The sequence below is a fragment of the Durio zibethinus genome, chromosome 11 (assembly GCF_047325235.1).
Source record: "Durio zibethinus cultivar Kanyao isolate XHJ-2024 chromosome 11, ASM4732523v1, whole genome shotgun sequence".
In the NCBI taxonomy this organism is placed as follows: Eukaryota; Viridiplantae; Streptophyta; class Magnoliopsida; order Malvales; family Malvaceae; genus Durio; species Durio zibethinus.
The window spans coordinates 3,623,805-3,645,950 of record NC_143172.1 but is presented as its reverse complement, the minus strand read 5'-3'; the positions used below and the strand labels follow the sequence as shown (position 1 = coordinate 3,645,950).

Below are 22,146 nucleotides of genomic sequence, written 5' to 3'. Positions count from 1 at the left end.
ATATTTATAACTGGAGAGAAGATCTCATTAAAATTGATGCCTAATTTTTTAAAAAAATCTTTCACCACCAATCGAGCTTTATACCTCACTAGCTTGTCACCATCCTTTTTCAACTTGAACACCCATTTATTTTTCAATGGCCTTTTTCCTTTCAAAAATTTAACAAGATCATAAGTACCATTTTTTTGTAATGACTCTATCTCTTCTTTCATTGCTTTTAACAAGTGCTTTCTATCCAGAGTAGTCTGCACATCTTGAAAGCTCTTTGGCTCATCTTAACTAGTAACTAAAATAAAATCTAAACTTAGATACCTTGTAGATGGCCTATGCTCTCTAACAGATCTCTTAGGTTGAAACTCTACACCACCTAATGCTGAAGAGAGCTCCCTCTGCTCAACATTATTTAATGGAGAAGATTGCTTCTCTTGCTCAAAACTAATTGCATTTGGCTCATCACTAACTGTGGCTGGCTCATTCATATCTCCAAGTTCTGTTTTTTGCTCATTTTCACCATTTGTGACTTTCTTGTGGAACTCTTATCGATGTTAAAATATCACACTTAATAGTAACCCATGTAGTCTTTTCATTTTTCTCAAGGTTTGCTATGGTTTTTTTTTCATGGAATACCACATCTCTTCTTCTGATTGTCTTTCTTTTCACTGGTTCTCATACTCTGTAGCCAAATTTCTTATCCTCATATACTAGAAACATACACTGTGTGACTTTACTATCAAGCTTTGACTTCTACTTTTTCGACATATGAATGAATGCTTTACATCCGAAAAATTTTAAATGAGAGTATGAAGCATATTTTTCTGTCATACTTTTTTTGAAATGTCAAAACCCAAAACAACTGATGGTGTTTTATTAAGCAAATAACAAGCTGTGTTAACTGCTTCACCTTAGAATGACTTTTGTAATTTTGTCATTCTCAACATACATATGACTTTTTCCACAATGGTATGGTTTATCATTTCAGCTACACCATTATGTTGCGGTGTTTCAAGTTTTATCATCTCATGTCTGATCTCATGTTTTGAATAATACTCTTTAAAATTTTTAGATGTGTACTCTTCACTATTATCAGTTCAAATATACTTTAAGGGTAACCCTGTCATCATTTTCACTATAGCATGAAATTTTTGAAAATACTACAATATCTGACTTTTTTTTTTAACATATACACCCAAGTCTTACATAAAGCATCATTAATAAAAGTAACAAAATACGTGCTACTACCTAATGATTTAACCTTAATGGGATCACATATGTCAGAATAGATTAATTCTAATATATTTTCTTTTTTATAAAAACTCTTATGAAAAGAAACTTTATGATACTTATCAAATAAATAATAATTACATGAATCGAAAGACATACTTTGGTCAAAAGAATGAGAGATTGCCTTACCAAAACTTGTAACCCCTTCTTGCTCATGTGTGCTAGCCTCTTATGTCACAAGTTTGCTGAACCATAATCCTTAACAGCATTTACTTGCTTGCCATTCAATTGCATCTATGTTTTATACATTGTGCAGCATAGTTTTTCCCTTGCAACTTTCATAGATCCTTTGAGAAGCTTCCACTGCCCATTCTTTTGTCGGCTCTCATATCCATCTTTATCAAAGATATTAACAGCAAGCAAGTTCATTCTTATATTCGAAACGTGTATGACATCCCTCAAAGTTAACAATACAGCTTGTACTAATTTGTACAATAATATCATCAATCCCAACAATCTACGACACTTTTACTTCCCATCTTGGTGCAACCAAAATCTAATACTTTGTAAATTGTAAACAACTCTCTCTTAAGAATAAAATAATATACCGCTATTGTGTCAACTATCAACTTAATGTCAGGATCACCAACATGATTACAATCACCATGTATACAAATCAAAGTAATTAAATCACTATCTGAATTCACTGTTGTAACATTGTCATTATCTGAACTCTTATCTTTTTTATATTTTCGTTTTTGCTTCAAGATTTTACAGTATCGTTTTATATGACCTGTCTTACCACAATGAAAACACTTCACTTCATCTCTGAACTTGAATTTATGTTTAGACTTACTACGATCTTTTAAGTTATAACCTCTGTTGATGTTTCTACTCCTATTCTCTGTGACCAAAGCTTGATTCTCAAAGTCTACATCTTTTCACCTTGCTTATTTATTAAGCATATTGTCCTTTATCATTTCCAATGTTACCTTATAATTAGGAGTTTAATTAAAAACAGTCACAACTAGAGTATTCCAACTATCTAGCAATGAACCCAAAAGAAACACCTTTATTTTATCATTCATCTTAAGTTCCATAGTAGTCATCTGATTAAATATATATTGAAAATCACTCAAGTGTTCTATAATCGATTGTACTGTAAAGTTGCAAGCTTTTTAACAAACATAACTTTATTCATACCTATTTTTCTCTCCTACAATACTGTCAATTTTTCTGAAACAATGTGAGCATCTACCTCTTACTCTACATGATAAAATACACTGATATCAACCTATTTTTTGATTGTAGTCAGCGTCTTTCTACCTAACTTCCTCTAGCTTTCATCTTTCATATATGTTGGTTTAACTGAATCACTCAATATCAGCTCATACAAATCTTTGCAGTATAAATGATCTTTCGTCATAGGCTTCTAAATTAAATAATTTGATGCTGTCAATTTTATCATGAAACTTGAATCATCCTTCATAATCTTAAACAGAATTTACTTCTGTCTTAGGTTGCTTCTGTATCATTATTTCAAAAATAATCTTAGCTCTGATATCACTTGTTAGGGAGATAAACCATACTTGAAGCCCTTGGGAGCACACCAAAGAGCCTATACATACATGTTGAACATCACTTGAGCCCGAAAGCTTAAGCTATTAGGTTCTTGGATCTTTCATGCATATATAAGATATCTTATTCAAATTTTTTAATGATGTGAGATTCTTTACTTACATGTCAACCATATCCCAACACTTATCACATTTAGTAAGTGGAGTTTGAACACTCTCTAATGGTAACTTTTCTTTTCCCTCACCTCTTAGAGACTTGATATAGGTGGTTTGTCGAGGATATTTCTTCAAGCCCTATAGAAAGAAGATAGATAACAACATCAGCTTCATCAATAATCTTTGTTTCAAGAAATATCAAAGTGCAATGGGTTAAATAGGGATCAGAGAACATAAAACATCTAATACGGGCCCACATTAAAAAAGAAGTGAAAAGGAGAAAAGGGTTTGCCATCCTCTCCCAAATTGCTTATGGTAAAAGTTTTGCATTAAACGTTCCATTAAGTGTTAAAAAAAAACACTTAAAAGACAGATCAAATCCCAACAGTGACAAGTTGACTTTAGGTATCCCAAAATCTCAACAGCGGCATGCATTATGTTACTTACCAACTGGTCCAATGTTGTTGTCCCTGCTGAAACTCATCAAGTCCTTCATGCTTTCGACAACCCCAGCTATCTATAAGAATTATGCTTTTCATAATCTGTCAGTTATCGGATCTAGACAACTACTTTCAGCCTTTCAGCCTTGAGAGAGTAAAGAAATTATCTATATATACCGTAAGTATCGGATATATCTTTTGGAAAACCCCAAGTCATCAATAAGCTGTAACTCAAAATTTCTTGCAAACTGACATCCAGTTGTCAGAAGCCTATTACAAGATTGATAAAACCCCAAAATCATTGGTAAACAACTTCCCCCATCTTTGCATAGCAACAGAATAACTGAGGCATAAAAAAAAAATTTCACATAATAGACCCGAATTTTGCTATCATGGTCTGCTTTTTATTATGTTAAAACTAATTTGGACACATGTAGGAAGTTCAAAACACAATTTGGGCACATGCAGGAAGTTCAAAACACCCATAAGTGTCCATCCTTTCATTAGATGACACTGGCAATTCCTTTTAACAGTCTAGACAAGTGAGGCATAAAATGTGGCAGCAATGACTGTTCCATCCATGAATCTCTGCATGCAGTCCGCACATCCCCCTGAGGCCCTGACTAAACTTGTTGATGATATTATTCTTGCACCCGAGGCTTACATGAGTTAAGCATGTAATTGTTATTCAAATGCAGCAACTAACACCATTCCATATAAAATATAGTTTGATGACAAATCCAAGGCTTGGTAAGCTCCAACTAGCTTTGCTTCATCAATTTAAGTGGCCTATAGAGATCTTACAGTACAAAATATGCATCATCAATACAATTAAAAGCCATCATTTATGAATATCGATTAGTCTGCCAAGCTAATTCCTAGATGACTAGAATATCACCAATCCACAGTAAAGGTGGAACCTAAAAGAAAAGAGAAATCAAAATCAACGGAGAAATTATTTTCCACATCAAATAATCTTGTTTCCAGGATTAATGCCTCTTGATTCATAATTGTTAGATCTTTCAGTTAACAGAACTTTAAAATTTGTCTGTTCAAGCAATTTATCTGACACCTGACAATGGCAATCATCCATTTAACTACTATATTCACACCTTAGAGCATAAAATTTCAATGAGGATTGCTGTTTGACCTATTGCAAACTTCTTGGAGATCATGTGCTGAAAACTTATTAGATCCATTATTTGTGCTTTGATATTTTTGTGCAGCATTAACCAATCGACTTACCTGTTCATAGAACATGTGTGTCAGGCATTTAGGCTCTATTTATTTTCAGACAAATTCTAAGCCGCTAAGGCAGAGGATTGCATTGTCAAAGGAGAACATGACTGCTTGCAAACTACAGTTTGCAAGGATAAAGAAAATAAATTACCCGAGGCACAATAAAACTTTGGTGCAGAAGTTCTTCATAATATTTTGCACAAAACTCCCAAGATAATATCTGAAAAATAATAGGAACATAAAAATTTGAGACCAACATTAACTGTCAATCCATGGACTTCACATGCATGGACTCTCAACTAACCTTCAAATCATAAGTAAAAATTATTTGAAGTTTGCCCTCACGAACAACACGAAGGCACTCATAGACACTCTCTTGAGCTGCCTTCTCATATTCCAACATCAATCCTGAGGGGAATCTTCGCTCACATGGAAGATCAAGGAACAAGATTTCATCGATCAAACTACTTTCAAATGATACTTTGTTAAGCCTTGGAAGTACTTCAGAAGTCACCTCTGCCAAGAGAAAAGGCAGGAACCAGTAAATTGCCACTAACAACTGAACAGAAAAACTGATGTCAACAAATCAACACATACCAGCACATGCTTGGTAAAAATATTGAGTTAATGCCATATATGAGCAAATGGTTTGCTTACCAAAACACCTCCCTGATCCAGAACCACAAGGTTGCAGTGCCATTGAGGCTGCGGAAGGAAGCACAAACTTGTGACTTAATGTAAAAGATCCAAAAGAAAGAGAGACATTATGGGGGTGAACGCATTTGCAACCATGGCTTACCAAAGAATCAATGCATGCATGAAGATGAACATACACATCAGAGTTAAAGCTGTTTAAAGCCAAAGCATATACAAGAATTAATTCATTCATTGATTGAATAGAAATAACAAATTTAGAAATGAATGAACAATTCTTTTACTGGTATTGATGATAGAATTCTTTACATGACTGCATGAAGACTTACCACAGTTACCTGGTGAAAAACACCAGAGGAAGGGTGTCCAACATTATCATATAAAGACAAACACCACCTTTCTAGCATGAGGAGCATAATACTCATCCACAAACTTCCTCCAATACGCAATACTGTTATCCTGAAGAGGTTTAAAAGCCAAAGCAAAGGAAAAAGAAAATTGTTAAGACACCTTCAAACTGAGCCAAAATATGCTAGAAATAAAGTAGGATAGAAATATTAAACTGGAATAAGGTATACTTCAGTAATGCCAGCGTTATAATGACAATTCAAAGGTAGAAAATCACACAAAAGAAGGGGTATAATTATAAAATCGAAGAAAAACAATGATATGATATCGAACTCACTGATGGTCGATGCCTCAAATGGTACACATACTGCATCAATTGGCGAGAACAAACACCATCAAAAGGGTGCACTGCTGGTGCTTGACATATGTCTGGCTGTTGTAAATGGTGCCTTATCTGTTGCCTTGCATCCCGTTTCACGTCAACTCCCTGAAACTGGGGAATTGATTGCAAAATTAATTCTGTTTGTTCATTACGCAACCTATTCTGCTGAAGTAGTGCCTTTAGCGGTGACCTTGCAAATGCACAGAATCCTGACTCTCCAATAGCTGTTTATTAATAAACTTCTGCAGTATTACATCTTGATTGACATCTAGTCTAGGCTTCTTAAGGCATGAAATATGAAATTCCTGTTTTATGTCATGAGGAAGTGAGTCTTCATGCTTTGTGATGCATGATGAGAAGTAACGGTAAGACATCCAGGCTGTTGTTTCCTTTTACGTACTTGTGTGCCGTTCATATAAGATCTATCTTGCACTGTAGACAAGGCATCCTCTACTGAAGCCCAAGATCTGCGTAAATCATGTGATGGCAGCAAAGGCAATTTGAAGATATCACGTGAGCATCAATGTTAATAGTGGAAGTTCTGTGCAATTGAGTATCTTCTGAAACAGCTGAGATGCCCCCAGGGACTAGATAACTTTCTACCATGGAATTAGTCAAATTATTTGCACTACGTAGTGCAGTTTGATTTGCTGCACTGCAGTACTTTTCCAGATTGAAATGTGAGATTCCAGCATCAGTACTTGGCAAATTTCTGGAGGCTTTACCAAAGAGAGAAGCCACCACACCCTGAAACTGTTCATCCGTGTGTAACAAGTTACTAGAACCCGAGGAAGGCGCCAAGCCTCTAGATACCCAAGGCATTGCCCTAGAGTAGTTAGAATCTAAGAAGGCATCTAGAGCCATCCCTCTCAACTATTGGCCTTTGAGGCAAAGAAAAGAAATAAACGCCAAGTAGAATTCACCCGGAATGCCTCATGCCATCAGACCCTTCAAAGAGAATCGAAACCAGCATGCATATAAGAACATGGTTATTCCTGACATCCCATGAAAGAAAGAGTAAAATACATGCGACATACACGTACGCAAAATCTATAAACAAGGAGTTTGAAATAAAAAAGAAACGCCAATCAAAATGAGATTCGCTGTAGTTTCTATTTTATTAGCAGGATTTCTTACTCTGCTTTCTTTCTTCGTTTTCGAAAGACAAGAAATAATCAATTTGTTGTTTTACTTCAAAACTTGCCCATGATCACGTTGGAATGCAACAGTTGCAGAGACTGAATTTGAACATCGAAACTATAATTAAAAGGCTAAGAACATACATGGTTACTCTATGATAAGAAAAATTCATATGCTTTGGCTAAATATAAGAAAATATTCATGCCTTACATTTAAATCAACAAGTCTGTAGGCACTTCATAACATCGTAACAGGCATTCACTAATAACACCAACATAAAGAAAAAAGGGTCAAAGGAGAAAACTAAATAAAAAAAATTTTCCTCCATTTTATCCCCAAAGAAGAAATGAAGAGAAAATCTGACCCCCAGTAAGCTGAAACAGTTTTCTCCAATGAAAATCGGGCGAAACAAAATTTTCAGTCCTCAAAAGACTAAAAGAACCATTTTTCATCTTTGTAACCGGTAAGTAAAAACCCTTGTTATTCTTACAAACAAGAAGATGTGAACGTCTGTTCTTTCTAGCTTTTAGGTTGCTCTATTCGAAGCAAAACCAAAACATAAGTATCTTTACTTTCTGCAACTATATCATCATTTTCTACACACAGCAAAGGAGCTGTGGGTGCTTTTCAATAAATTATTCAAACCAATGCCAAAGGAAAGAAACCCCAAAATGGAAAAATAAAAGTGTAATAGTAGTTTGAGTAAAACAAAGAGATTAAAAGATAGAATCCTAACCTATTTTTTCATGGATGAATTTTTTTTTTTCTTTTCTGTAAGCTTAAAAGGTTTTGAATTGTTTGCAGAATTTGGAGAGGTAAGAGTTGATTTTATGCAGTGACAGTGGGCGGCTAGAGGGCACCGACTGAGATGGGAGAGTAACCGGTTGATGTCGGCTGTTACAGGAGGATTACCCGATGGGACTGTGAATCTTAAGACACGTGTCAAATAAGTAAAGGCCACGTACTAGTGTTGTGATTACGTACTAGTGTTGTGATTGCAGGGTAGAACTTTGACTTTTCTTGTCTCCTACTGCCTTTGAATTTCCCATTTTAACCTTTTCCGTTCCTTGTTATCTCAGGACTGCCCCTTTCTTTCTTCACTAGAAAAGACATAATGTTATACTAAAATGCTCCTTGCAGGAACTGCCAAAGACGACAAAAAAAAAAAAAGCTTGTCCCAAACCGCTGTTTTTGTCAAGAGAACAGATTACCAGATACAAATTCGATAATAATCCAATCATATCCATAGCTTAAAACAAAATTTCAAATGGTAAGAACAAAATATTGCTTGTGTAGTTATGTTAACTCAGTGAATGACCAAAAAGAGGATGGAAGCACAATGGCCAAAAAAAGAGTATACCATGCCACTCAAAATCCTAAGCTCATCTGTACTAATACCTATAGAGGGCTGTCTTAACCATCCAAGATAGAAGACCATATATACACAGCTCTCCAGCCACCAAAAACTTGTGGAATCATTAGCTTTGTTGCTCACTGTTGCTAGGCCGACAATAGGGCATGAATAGGTGATCTTTTAGCAGCATTCTTCCTTCTCTTCTCAATGAACGATTTAAGTTTGCCAGATGCCAGATAATATGATCAATTTAGTTAATTAGTTGAGAGTTACTCAATGTCATAGGGAAAAATTTTAAATTACAAGATCAGTCAAATGTGCACCTTGAGCTTTTTATACTTCTCAACAAGCCTCTGCTTCTGAATGTCAGCTGCAAAGAAGTTAACTAAGTTAGCATCAATTAAAATGGTTTCATAGCATTATCATTTAGGCATAATCAACATGATTCAACGCTATGTCAATGGATACAAAATCAACATAATAACAGTTTATAGTGTTCGCTTTATGTTAGTCAATGGATACTAACATAAGCAAGTGTCTCTCTCAGTAAGAAAATATACTTCCCCAGTTGCTTGTTAGGGTCCATATCAGATTCCAAAAGCACTATAACAAGAAGAGAGCTATAGCAAGTGAGAAAGAGGGATTCATGACATTACATTTCTTAAGATAGAAAGGGTGCTTTCCCTGCTTTGCTGCTTCTCTTTCTTTCTTCTTATGCTCAGCTAGAATCTCTGTATCAGTGTGCTTTGCTGAGTCAAACTTTAATTGCTTGTCCTGATATGTGATCCAAATTCAAAAAGTTGATAGGAAGGTGCTTCTCAATATAATCCAGAGACCATATACAAGATGCAGAGTATAGTAGTTTCTTTTTAATAGAAAATATGCTTACAATCCAAGAAATATGGTTCTTCAGTTCATTGATGGCTTTTGGGTCTTTGACCTTTTTAAGTCGTTTCAGGACCTCCTATCATATCCAGGAAGTTAATAGTTGAAAAATGACGCAATAGAAACCAAATAAAATGAGTCAAGATTCAATGGTTAGAGAATAGTACCTCTCTTTCAGCCGGTAGATTGTTATCAAACAGAAAATTATATCTTTTCCTGAACATGCAAAATAAAAAAGTAACTAAAGCCAAGACTAAAACAGACATTCCAAAAAGTAACAATGGAATGCTATCTCAATCAAGAGTATGAGAAATAACATGCAGACCCTTTACTTATTGAAGTTTGAAGATAATGTATGGGCTCAGATGAACAGACATTCCAAAGAGTAACAATGGAATGCTATCTCAATCAAGAATATGAGAAAAAACATGCACACCCCTTACTTATTGAAGTTTGAAGATAATGTATGGGCTCAGATGAGATGAGATAGAGTGTCTAAAGGCAAACCAGGCTACTCCATGATGAAATTTTGGAATTTCAACAACTAAGGTTAACAAATTTATCAAAGTAGAGCTCCATAGACTGGTAAAAGATAACCGAATTCCCCTTGCTAGCTTTCTCAAGATTTTCATGTATTACATCCATTATTCTGGATAAGACATCCAATCATTATTTCAATAGCATCTACCTTTCTTTTTGTCCCCATTTTGATAGATGAACTTGAACACATTTTTTGGGGCATTTGCACTAACAATCGAAGCTCAATCAACTAATCAAAATCTTGTCCTTAAAGAAAACATCAAGTACTAGATTACTAGTGACTAAGTTATGAAAAACTTGCCATCCGACTTGTTTGTTAATGATATGCCCAGTAGAGGGTAGACTTAAACTAACTTCACATAGGAAAATAAAAGTTGCAACGAAAACAAGTAGAGAACTGAGCATGCAAAGCAACAAATGACAAAAATGCAACTAATTGAATAATACAGACAGAAGAGACTCACCCGCCGGCATAAAGTTTGCCACATAAAGATTCATAACGGGGTCACATGCCACCTGAACATAAAGAAGCAAAAGGATTTAATTAACCTTTTATCGTCCTTTATTCTCTTTTGTTACAGTAGTCATTAAAAAAAAAAAGGATCCCAAACTTATTGCAATTTTCCATCGGATTCAATGCTACAATAACAGGGATCTTGCATACATAAATTGGGCAAAAGAACATTTAGTTAGGACAGAGCAACTAAAATGGTCTATGCTACTAGGCAAGTGACATTTACAAAAGGCAACAAATGTCCATACTATTTTCTACAACAAGGAAAACAAAATAAAAAAATTACTTATTTATTGGTAAAATGTATTATAAACACTAGTCAAAATATAGAAATTCAGGGTGGCATCATGTTTGCTACTTACAACAAGTGTAAAGCTAAAAACTAGAAACTGAAAAAAATCCATGACCATACATCAGAAGACCAACTTCAATAGTTTACTGTTAACAAACTAAAAATAAAAAAGAAAATTACAAGCTCAGACAGCCAAGAAACAATTAAAGTCTTCTATAGGTCACCAACCGGCACATAATTCTATTAAAGCAAAAGTGGGATATCAAATCAACATTAATTTGAGCAAGAAAAACTACAATATTACACTACTTAATGTTAAGCAACCAATATGTTATTCTTATTCCATAAAAAACAAAGCTAAATTTCAAAGAAAATAACTTTACTTTTTAGGAGCTTGAATAACCTGTCTAAATGACCTCACTGGTTTCTTGCTACTAAGCTCCATTGGCCTGCAAACACAAATAAAAAACATATACGTAAAAAAAGACAAAAAAACAAACTTCTTTATCAGATTGTAAATAAGATACCTATTCTTGTTAGCACGGCGATGCTTGTTCTCTGAATAGGGTTTTCGAGAAACTGAATCAGTACCAACGACACGTGCTTTTTGAAGTTCTTCAAATGTAGGCTAATTCACGCTCTATCTCGTCCTCCTATAACCATCCCAGAAAACGAAAAACAAAATTAATTATTCAATTGAAAATGGGACAAAAATAATATAAGCTGTAGTTTAAATATACCCACCTCATCAGAATCAATGGTATCATCAAATTTGATCTCTTCTTCATCTTCTTTTTCACTTTCCTCGAAGTGGGTTTTGCTTGAAGTTGCAATGCAGTTAATGGGTTTCTTCATTTTCCTGAAACTGAGAGTGAAAACAATTCAACCCAATTGAAGCAAGAGCTATGCATAGAGCTAACAAGGGGCAAAAAAAGCCGAAGGAATTGATCAACAGAGGCCAAAAATAAGAGCAAAATTTATAGAGAAGAAACTACTAAACCGACATAACCAAGGCCCACTAGTTGAGCTGTTCGTGGGCTAGTGCGGGTTTCCTTTGTGAAGGAAAGATGTAATCTATTGGGCCCATCTAATATTTTTAAAAACTATGGGTATTACAAATAATGAGTTAGTACATCTCATTTTTCTATTGGGCCCAGGCAGGCCCAGCTTGGCTGTTTGTATCCCATTGTCCCATCATCACATAAACATTTTGGTTTAATTTGATGAATAATGCTTCGTTTGTAGGGTTGGTGAGATAATCCCTGTTATATCAGAAGGTGCATCGTATAATTAGACATATTTACAAGATATCATAATCCAATGTAATCTAAATTTGAAATGACTTAAACATGAATGGTTTGTACCTGAAATTGAACCGGTTTGAATTTAACCTTTAACCAACTCAAACTTAACCCAACTAGCCTGATCACTGAAATATATTTTTTTATAATAATAAAAATTACAAAAGCTCATAATTTGTGGCAGCAAGCTAGGTGATTAATTCTCAACATGAAGCCAAAATATATACAGCCACTATCCCACATCCCATGAGACCTGTTTTATCATGTTTTAACTCCTCATTTGATTTATTTTTATTTAATGTAATATTAGCGACTAGTAGTGTCATTTTTATTAGTAAATTTAAAAAAAAAAAAAAAAAAACTTACATTAGATATGCCCTTAAGTCAAGCAGGATATCTCATTGTCAAAGTGATTTCTTTGATTATTATTTTGCGAATAGTCAATCAAGGACATCTTATAATTAATTCTAATTCAAATTCAACATGATTTTGGATACGTCAAATTCACATGGACATCGTATAATTCTAATGGGATAGCGTAAATGAACAGCTATCATCCATGTTTAGAAGAAGGTGAGGAAGAATGGATCGGATGATTAAATGCAAGCATGCATTTTGCCATTTCCATTGTAACCAAACATTACAATCTTGATGTCAAACCTTATTGTTGTTTAATCAATAATAATTATTATTCGTAATCTTTCATTATAATCAACATATATATGACCCATTCTTCTTCAACATTCACCCAGATGTTTATATATACATTTTTTTTATTAACAATCATGTCTTCTGTAAGTAAAATGTTAAATTTTTAATTATGCCATGATAAAGTTTTTGCAATTTTTCGTTTAATATGTATAGCTTAAAGCATGCTTAGTTTTTTAAATCCCTTATTACATTAGATCTTACAAAATGCATTTGGGTAACATAATAAGTGTATTTGAAATTTAAATGGAAATTAAAGAATATGATACCCATCTTAATTACATTACCTAAATTAAAAGGAAATATTATATTAATGAAGCAATTTTAATGGGACCTTTTAATTTAATTCTTGAAGTGATAGATTCAAATCAAGGATTTGAAAATTGTGTGGTAGGAAAATTTTGGGCATTAGATTCGTACCTTTGAATTGGCGTTAACTACCCCTCATCTTATCAAATGCATTTGCAACGTCCAATTTATTCTTGTTAATAGTCAATCCAATTTTTATACATATATATTAGAAAATTTAACTAATTATCAATTAAATAAATTAAAATAGGATGTTAAAACTCTATAGCATTTCTAGGGCTCCTTTTGATTTTTTATCATTTTGAAATGATTTAGGATCAATTTGGATGGACGATGAAATTGATTCCAGTAAAATTAAAAATAACTAATAAAAGTTACAATAATTATGATTGAAAAAAAAAATTACTCAAATTGTGATTGAAAAAAATTTATAAAGAAATTTATGTTAAATAAATTTCATTAAATTTAACATTTAAATTTAACTGATAGTACGATAAGCTTAACTGTATTATAATGAAAGTGCAATAGAATCCAAACCTCCACTTAATTAATAAAACCAAAGGTCAAGTACTCTTTTGTTTACGTTTGATACCAAGCCACCATTTTTCATGGCTCTTTGATGTTTTCATCCATATTTAATTATTTCTTTGTCAAAAATGTCTGATGAAAATTAAAATAATAAAGAGAAATTAATGAACATAACTCGTGCGCAAATGATACCTTAATATGATTAGATTATTATTGTTGATTAGTTAGTTTGACTTTGGAGATTTTTATATCATATACTTTGTAAAATATGTGCATGGGGCGGCCAAAGCATGGACCATGATTCATATCTAACATCAAAAGGGCAAGTTTCATGCTTTCATGAGCAACAAAATCAGTGGGGTTGGGAGCATTATAATTAAATTATGATTTAATCAAAGGCAAACATGTCATTTGTCAAGCAAATATAGGGGATTAGTGGAAGGATTATGCTAAACAGACCGTCGACCGGCTTTTTATTATTGGTTAAACAAAGTGTGTTATACGTAATAAACATCAAAGAAATATTTTTCTCATTTTAATTTGTCCAACTTTCTTTTTAGCATTATCTTTTTAAAGTTTCATATTCGTTTATAGTAATTATAACATGATTAGAGCGGTGCTCTCAGTACCTAATATTCTCTAAACAATTTACTTTGATGCTTTAAAATGAGGTGAAGAAATTTAGGTATCCCAATTTGTTGTTTAACATTATCTTTTGTCAACTATGGTTTCGTTTTTTTTTTTTTTTCTTTTTTCTTTATGGCTATAATTTTGATTAGAATCTCAACCCATAATATGGAATAATTTAATTAATTAAGTTCGAATGCATCTATTAAAAGGTTATATAAGAAGATTAATTAATATGATTAGCGCATTTAAAAGTTGAGAATTGTTTTTCCCTTATTAATCACAAATCAATCAATTTTAAATATGATATGACGCAAAAAAATACATAAGTATGATATCGTTAAATTTTTGATAAAAATCATATAAAATTTGGGTAAAAATAAAAAAAAAATTTGTATTTGACTTATCAACATAAATTATAATATAATAATTTTTATATTTTAAATATATTTGATATAAAACAAATACGATAAAAATGCATGAAACACACAGCTTTCTCAACATTTTGAACTTTAGTTTTCATTTTTTGCTAAAGCTAATAAATATTAAATATCATTAAGCTCTGAATTGTAGAATTAGGAATAAAAAAGTTTCTTTAATGGTTCTTTGAATAGCTGCTAAAGCCATTGATTTTTTTTCTTTTCCTTTTCAAATAATTAACTTGTTATGATCTATTCTTGAGTATGTAATCCCGCAATATAATATATATATATATATAGATGTATAGACATTGGTAGAAGTCGAAGATTGAAGTTTTTCTTATATTTTAATAGATAATTCTAATAATTAATACAATGATTAATCTTTAATGAGGGCTTAACACAAGACAGAAAGGTTTGGTGAGCCGGCGCCACCATATTTTCTTTTATTATATGTAAGACTCTTCAAGAGCTGCTGGGGCAGCCAATATTGTCCTGTGTGGTTTCATTTCTGTTGCAAAATTTCTTCGCTTTTCCATTTTTTTTAGTACTTCATTTCAGTCTTTAGAAGTTTCTATATTAGAAAAAAAAATTGGAACGTTTTTAATAGGATATTATTATTATTATGTCTTGCATGTGGAGAGAACAATTTAGATAAATTGATAAAAAATGATAATTTCAATTGAAAAATTGTATAAAAAAAGAAATATATGAATTCTTTGAGTTAATTTAGAGGCCTTAGATCGGCTAATTATATTAAAAATAAGTTGTTGAAAATGTAATAAATTAAAACGACAGTCAATCTTGCTTATATGTTCCTAACTTTGGCACCTCTATTTTAGAAGTAAGGTCAAGCGATTTAATTGGGTGCTTGTACAAATGTCAAAAAGCAACTGATTAATTAACAAAAATTATATTATCATAATTTTTTAAAAGGAATCATGACCAATTTATAACTAATTAATCAGACGTTGAATTGACTTGCAATAATTTAATGCAAAAAGCTGGCCAACAAAATGAGATTGAATTGGCTTCCTTGGACTACATATAAAAACAAGCTTATAAATAAAGCTTGATGTGCATTTTAAAGACATGGAGGATGACATTGGACGGGTTTATGCAAATCTTTCTCATAATCAAGTATATATATCTTGGTAATTTTACAAATGATTTGATATATATAAAAGAGTTTCTTTCAATAATATTATATATTATATAACTTTTTTTCATTTAATGTACTATTCTCGTTACATTAAAAAAATAATATATTAAGTATAAAAATCTTTTTAAACTTTTTGTATAGAGAAAGTATTTGTAACCTGAGAGTTTTTTATTAGATTGCCGAACTCGGGAGGAGTTGGATTTTATTGAAAAGTAAATAAATAAATAAATAAAATGTTAGTTGAAGAGTTTGATTGAAAAAGATTAACTAGACATGCAAGTTGAGCTAGAAGTTAAAAAGGGATGACCCAAGCCTAGAAGCATAATTATGCAATATTGTTAGTTTTTGAGGATGACGCTCCTATACAAGCCAAATGCATGTACGCAAGAGTTGCAGTACTGTATATCCCATAATTCGAGTTGGTTACTTTGATTTTTCTTGAGAGAGGATGGAGACAAAGAAGATAACATCGGATTGGTCGAGCTCGTCTCGATCTCGACCAGTGAAAAGGAGTGAAGAAAAAATATGTCTTGGTTTGGCAAGACAATCGAGTAATCCTTTTAATTACACCGGGTATTTCTGAAATTAAGTAAAAACCAATAGTTTCTTTTGTCTCACCAATACCAAAACTACTACGAAGGTTACGTTTGGTATTTTTAACAAGATCATCATAATAATATAATTACAAAAGTGATTTTATTAACAAATTGATTTCAACACTCCTAATTTGAAATCATTTTGTTAGGTTAATAATAATTAATTTTTAGAAATTAAAGATTATTGTGTTTGGCATTACTAAAAATTAAATATTTTTTTATTTAAAAATATGAAAAATAATCATTTATATTGTAATATTTACATAAATTAATAAAAATATTATATTATATTATATATAAAATATTTAAAAAATAAAAAATACACAAATTATTTTGAACTTGTTATATGAATATTGGTTTGAAAATATAAAAATTTTTAATATAAATAATTACAATTTTAAGATGCAACAAGTTATTAATTTTACATATTAAAGTCATGTTTGGTGCATAGGATGATAGATAGGATAGTATAATAATCATTCTATATTATGTTTGATTAGTATCTAATTAAAAGGGATGAGATTACAAGAAGGATTATTATCCTCTTAGTATAGGATAATTCAAACCCCCAAAATGAAAATAATTATTTTTAATCCATAATTAAACTTACATGTCCTATTATACCCTTAAAATTTATATCAATAATTTAAATTGTATAAATTTTGAGGAAGGATAATTTTGATTAATAAATAAATTATACTATTTTAATCCTTGCACACATCAAATATAAGATAAGATGATATTATTTAATTAAAGCAAAAGCCATTGTTAAAAGTTTTTTGGGTTTTCTTTTGTTTAGCTTTAGGATTTAGGTTTTGATTCTAGAATTTTTTTTTTTAATTCCTTCTATTCTTAAAAAGTTTTAATCTCTAGGTTTTTTAGTTTGGTTCTAGGAAATTGGGATTTCTGAGATTTTGTTTAGATTATTGGGATTTAGGTTTTTTTGGGTTTTTTATGAATTTTTCGATAAGGATTTGAGCTTTCCAATGGACCATATAGTGGTTCGAAAGATTTCCCAAGGACTTGTTTCTAGGTTTATTGATTTTTTGGAAAAGTTTACAATTTTTGACGATCGATTGAATTTCTCGATGCCAGAAACTAGGTTTTTGGCCGGAATTGCATTTAGTTGAACTTTTCGATGAGTTTCTAAAGAGAAATTTGAGGAAGTTTGAGTTAGAAAGAGAAAGGAGAATGGTTTTTTGAAGAAAAAACCAAAATAATAGCATTTTGAAGACTCAAATCTACGTGTAATCCAAGTAGGATCCATGTAAAACCTGATTTTGGATCTAACTCATTCCCCATGTATGCCCATTTCTTTTTTTGTTATTTTTCTATTTTTCATATATTATTTATATATATTATTATTATTTTATATTTTAATGTTTAATATTTTAAATGGTTGATTTTGTTAATATGATGAAACAAGTTTATTTTTGCTTGTTGTTTTTATTAATTTATTTTTAGTTCTTATTTTGGCATAAATTTAATATATTTGTATGATATTTTATATTAATTGTATGATAACTTATATATTATATGATTGCATGATAACTTGTGTTTATTACATGATATATATATAGTATATTATTATTGCATGATATATTATATTATTATTGCATGATAATATTTGCATGATATTTTTTGTTTTATTTTATTTTATTTTATTATTTTTTTCAAATAAAAAAAAGTTTCGAAAAAATATTTTTCAATCCTACCAAACTATGGAGAATTTAAACATTGAATTGAGTTTTATCAAACTATTAGAAGACTTAATAAATTTTTTTTAAAAAAAAATTAAAAAAAAAAAATCTTCTCAACAGATTGAAGGATAATTTTTTACAAAAAATCTTATCAATATATTTGAGGATTTTTTTAAAATAAATTATTTTTTAAATTAGGTTTTGAATCTCCAATTATAGAACTACTAAAAGTGTTGCAAATAACAATCTTTATGTGAATTCTTATGTGAAAATATCCTTTCTAAATTTTACCAACATATAGGAGAATTTGGATAAGAATTTTTCAACATCAAGGTTTTGAACCTCGTTTCATAAATAAAAGTTTTTACAAGAAAATCAAATGAATCCAATGATGAAACACTAGTCTCTATGAATACTTCTGAGGTGAAAGGATTATCTTAAATTATTACCAAACTATTGAAGTAACTTTAAGATCAACTTTCAATATTTAAATTATTTGATAAATTTTAAATATGTTTTAAGACTTGGATAACTTAAAATTAGATTGATACCATCTTTTGTACGGGTGCTGTGATGGTATTGTAACATTTCTCATGGGTAACCATACTTTTAAACCTAAATCTGGTTTAGTATACTAGAGTCAACTATTTAAAGATACCTAAACCAATCTTGAGACTCCTTTTTAAATGAGACAGATTCAGTTAGGTGATCAATCGACTTAAACAAAAAAAATTGATGGCGACTCATAAAATCTATGCTTAGCGATAGGTCCATGGATTTATACATTATGACAGTTTGGCAATTCTGTTAGGGATATCGAGAGTTAGGCCAGTAAATGATTTCTTATTATCCAAGCCTAACCTAAAAAATTTGAAAAAAAAAATTTCTCTTTCATTGTTTGTATTTTATTTATTTGTTTATTTATTTATTTATTTATTCATTTTCATATATCTGTCATTCATTTGCACATACATAATATGAACTCTACACCCGAGTTTTACCCCTTATGAGAAAGTAAAATACCCATGCCTTTATGAGATTTCATGTCTCCCTATGAGCTAGTAAAAAACTCTCCCTCAAATTTAGCTATTTTCGCTTATAACCTATAATGGGTGAGGATTAGGATACCTTACTAGTCTATAATAGACAATGATATAAAGAATAATTTGAGAACATTTAGACTATCAAACCCTTAAACTTAGCATATAAGTAAACACTAAGAGTTTGAACTTAAGTTAAAGCCATGCATTCTCTTATGTTAGAAATCCTTAATAAAATACATGATGGGATATTTATTTTTCTTGTAAATTTATATATATTTTTTTTATATATTATTCGCATACTAACCTTTTATGTTGTTTTTTATATATATTATATTTTTTTGTATCTATGATGTTTACTAACCTCTTTTCTTTTATTGTATATGCATGCATTCACATCATTAAATCCTTCTTATTGCATTCATGCATTTCTATATTTAATCTCATGTATAATTGGGTGGTTCCATAAACATTCCTCTAAATTTATACCATAATTATGGAAGATCAAGGTTTAAGGATAGCTCAACACTAATATAATACCTAAGCTCAAGCTAAAAAAATGGAACAAGACAATGCAATCTGCATTGAAAAGTTGGAGAGGGTTCAAAAAGAGCTCAAAAGAGAGTTAAGCAAAATTTTAGAATAACTAAATAGGCTGAACAAAGAAAAAAACTGCAAAAGAAGAGGCTAAACCTAAAGACTATCTATTGCAAGATGTTGATCCTCTATATCTTTCTAGCTATAACCCATATCAATCTCATTTCATTTAAGGCACATCACCACAATAATTCACATTCTTTGCAAGGCATACTTACATAAGAATGACATTTGTACTAACTCAAGGGCAATTTCAAAGTTTTGCTAATCCTATCTTCATTAAAAAGATAATAGAGTAAATAATGGTCCCTAACTTATATGACTTTAAAGAGAATAAGAAGCTGAAATTAAAGGTAATTGAAGGTTTAGATGACTTAAAGTATGAACATAAGATAAACTTATTGGATGAGAGATTACGAGCCATTAAAGGTATAGATTTTTATGGCTTCATGGATACAGTCAGCCCTTGCTTGGTCTCAAATGATGTAATCCTGTCAAAGTTCAAGGTCCATGAGTTTGAAAAGTATAATGGTAATAAGTGTTCGATCATATATGTCACTATGTATTATCAAAAAATGACTACTTACACTGGTGATGAAAAGCTATTGACGCATATATTTCAAGATAACTTTACTGGCTTAACTACAGTGTGGTATATTTAACTAGATCAAACTTGTATTTACTTTTGAAATGAGCTTGCTCAGGTATTTATTAATCAGTACTACCATATTATAGACTTGACCCCTAATCATATTTCTTTACAAAGTATGAAAAAGAAGACAACTGAGTCCTTCAAAAAATATACCCAATAATAAAAAGATATGACTACTCAAGTTCAACCTCTTCTGATTGAAAAAAAAAAATGACATTGTTTATTAGCACCTTAAAAGCACCATATTATGAAAAGATGTAGGGAATACAACAAAAAATTTTGCTAACATGATGATTTCAAAAAAAATGATTGAAAATACCATAAAGCATCGTAAACTTAAGGAATGAGAGGCCAGCAGTGCCAAGAAAGACAGGATGCCTAAGAAAGAAAAAGCTGAAAGCCAAGTAATAAGTTTTGAAGGGTAACAAATCAGAAGTTATGTTCTATACCCACCATATGTTCATCATGCTTATTATTCGATAGCCAATAATATTGCACAAGTCTCTTACCAGCCTCATTGCCCAACTATGAACAATATCGCTCTAGGTCCTTATCAACCAACCTTTTAAACACCTACATATGAGCCTAGTTTTGTCAAAACATCGGTTTTAATACATTACAATCAAGTAAAGTTTGGAAAGATTTAAAGGCAACCAAGAAAGAGTTCACATTGATCCTATCCCCATAACTTATACTAAGCTATTCCTATAGTTGGTTAAGAATAACCTAGTATACTTAATCCTTTTAGAACCATTGAAGTCACCTTATCCTAAATTGTATAATATTAATGCCACATATGATTATCATAATAAGAATGTGAGTCACTCTATAAGAACCTACCTTGCTTTTAAGCACAAGGTATAAAGTTTGATTCAAGCAAATTCGATGAGTTTCAATAAATCAGGGAAACTAAATGTCAATAAAAACTCTTTATCCAATCACTTAGGGGCATGATTTTGAAAAAGTTGATTATAATTGCTTATCATCTTAAGATTTCTTGAAGATATGGATCTCTTTTATGTACTTGAATTTCATCTTTTTTTTCATCATTTTAATAAAAGCGACAAATTTGATATATTTTCATGATATTTTTTCTGTGTGAATCACCATTATATACTTTAATCTTTTCATATCCATTTTTTTATTTCAAATAATAAATATTCAAACAATTATGATAATAATTCAAGATTCAATTTTGAAAACATCATTTGTGATGATCTGATTGACAAATTAAGATTGTTGATTCATTGAAATTGCTAAACAAAAGAAGATAAATCTAATAAAAATTTTTGAAAGAGATGTAATACATGATTTTTATAATAGTTCATTCACAATCAATGTTCTCTATTAAGAATATTCATGTTAAAAATGATAAATGGCTATTTTTCTTCTACCTTTCATAAAAAGTGTAAAATTATCCTTTGCTACCTTATTTAAGTCTATTGAAAAATTTTTTTCAAGAAACCCTAGCCAAGGATCACCCTATACTAGGATAAAGTTTGAAAAGCTTGTTTATCCTTAGTGCTTTCAAGGGTAAAACCCTTTTATGCTCAAATTTTTCTTAAAAATGATGAAAAATAAAAAAAAGAAAAAAATTAAGAATAAATTGATAAAGTAAAATATCAAGGTGCTCCACATCAAAAGAAATGATCATTGGTTTGATAACCCTTCAAATACAATTTGGATTTGTTTTGTCTATTTCTTTCATATCCCCTCACCCTAACTTACGTTACGTCTCTTAAAAATTTATTTTGATCAAATATAA

At 31.0% G+C, this 22,146-nt stretch overlaps 1 pseudogene across 1 annotated transcript; it reads right to left on the bottom strand.

The window, feature by feature from the left end:
* Nucleotides 1-827: 827 nt before the first annotated feature.
* On the bottom strand, nt 828-11,627 carry LOC111290073 (putative transcriptional regulator SLK2; annotated as a pseudogene). Its single transcript, XR_016346204.1, has 15 exons — nt 11,487-11,627; nt 11,270-11,395; nt 11,146-11,191; nt 10,401-10,452; nt 9,564-9,612; nt 9,168-9,475; nt 8,835-8,881; nt 7,894-8,706; nt 5,973-6,965; nt 5,617-5,746; nt 5,291-5,338; nt 4,938-5,149; nt 4,785-4,853; nt 3,402-3,471; nt 828-3,092 (listed from the first exon to the last, which is right to left on the bottom strand). The product of XR_016346204.1 is annotated as a putative transcriptional regulator SLK2 (transcript).
* Nucleotides 11,628-22,146: the final 10,519 nt, after the last annotated feature.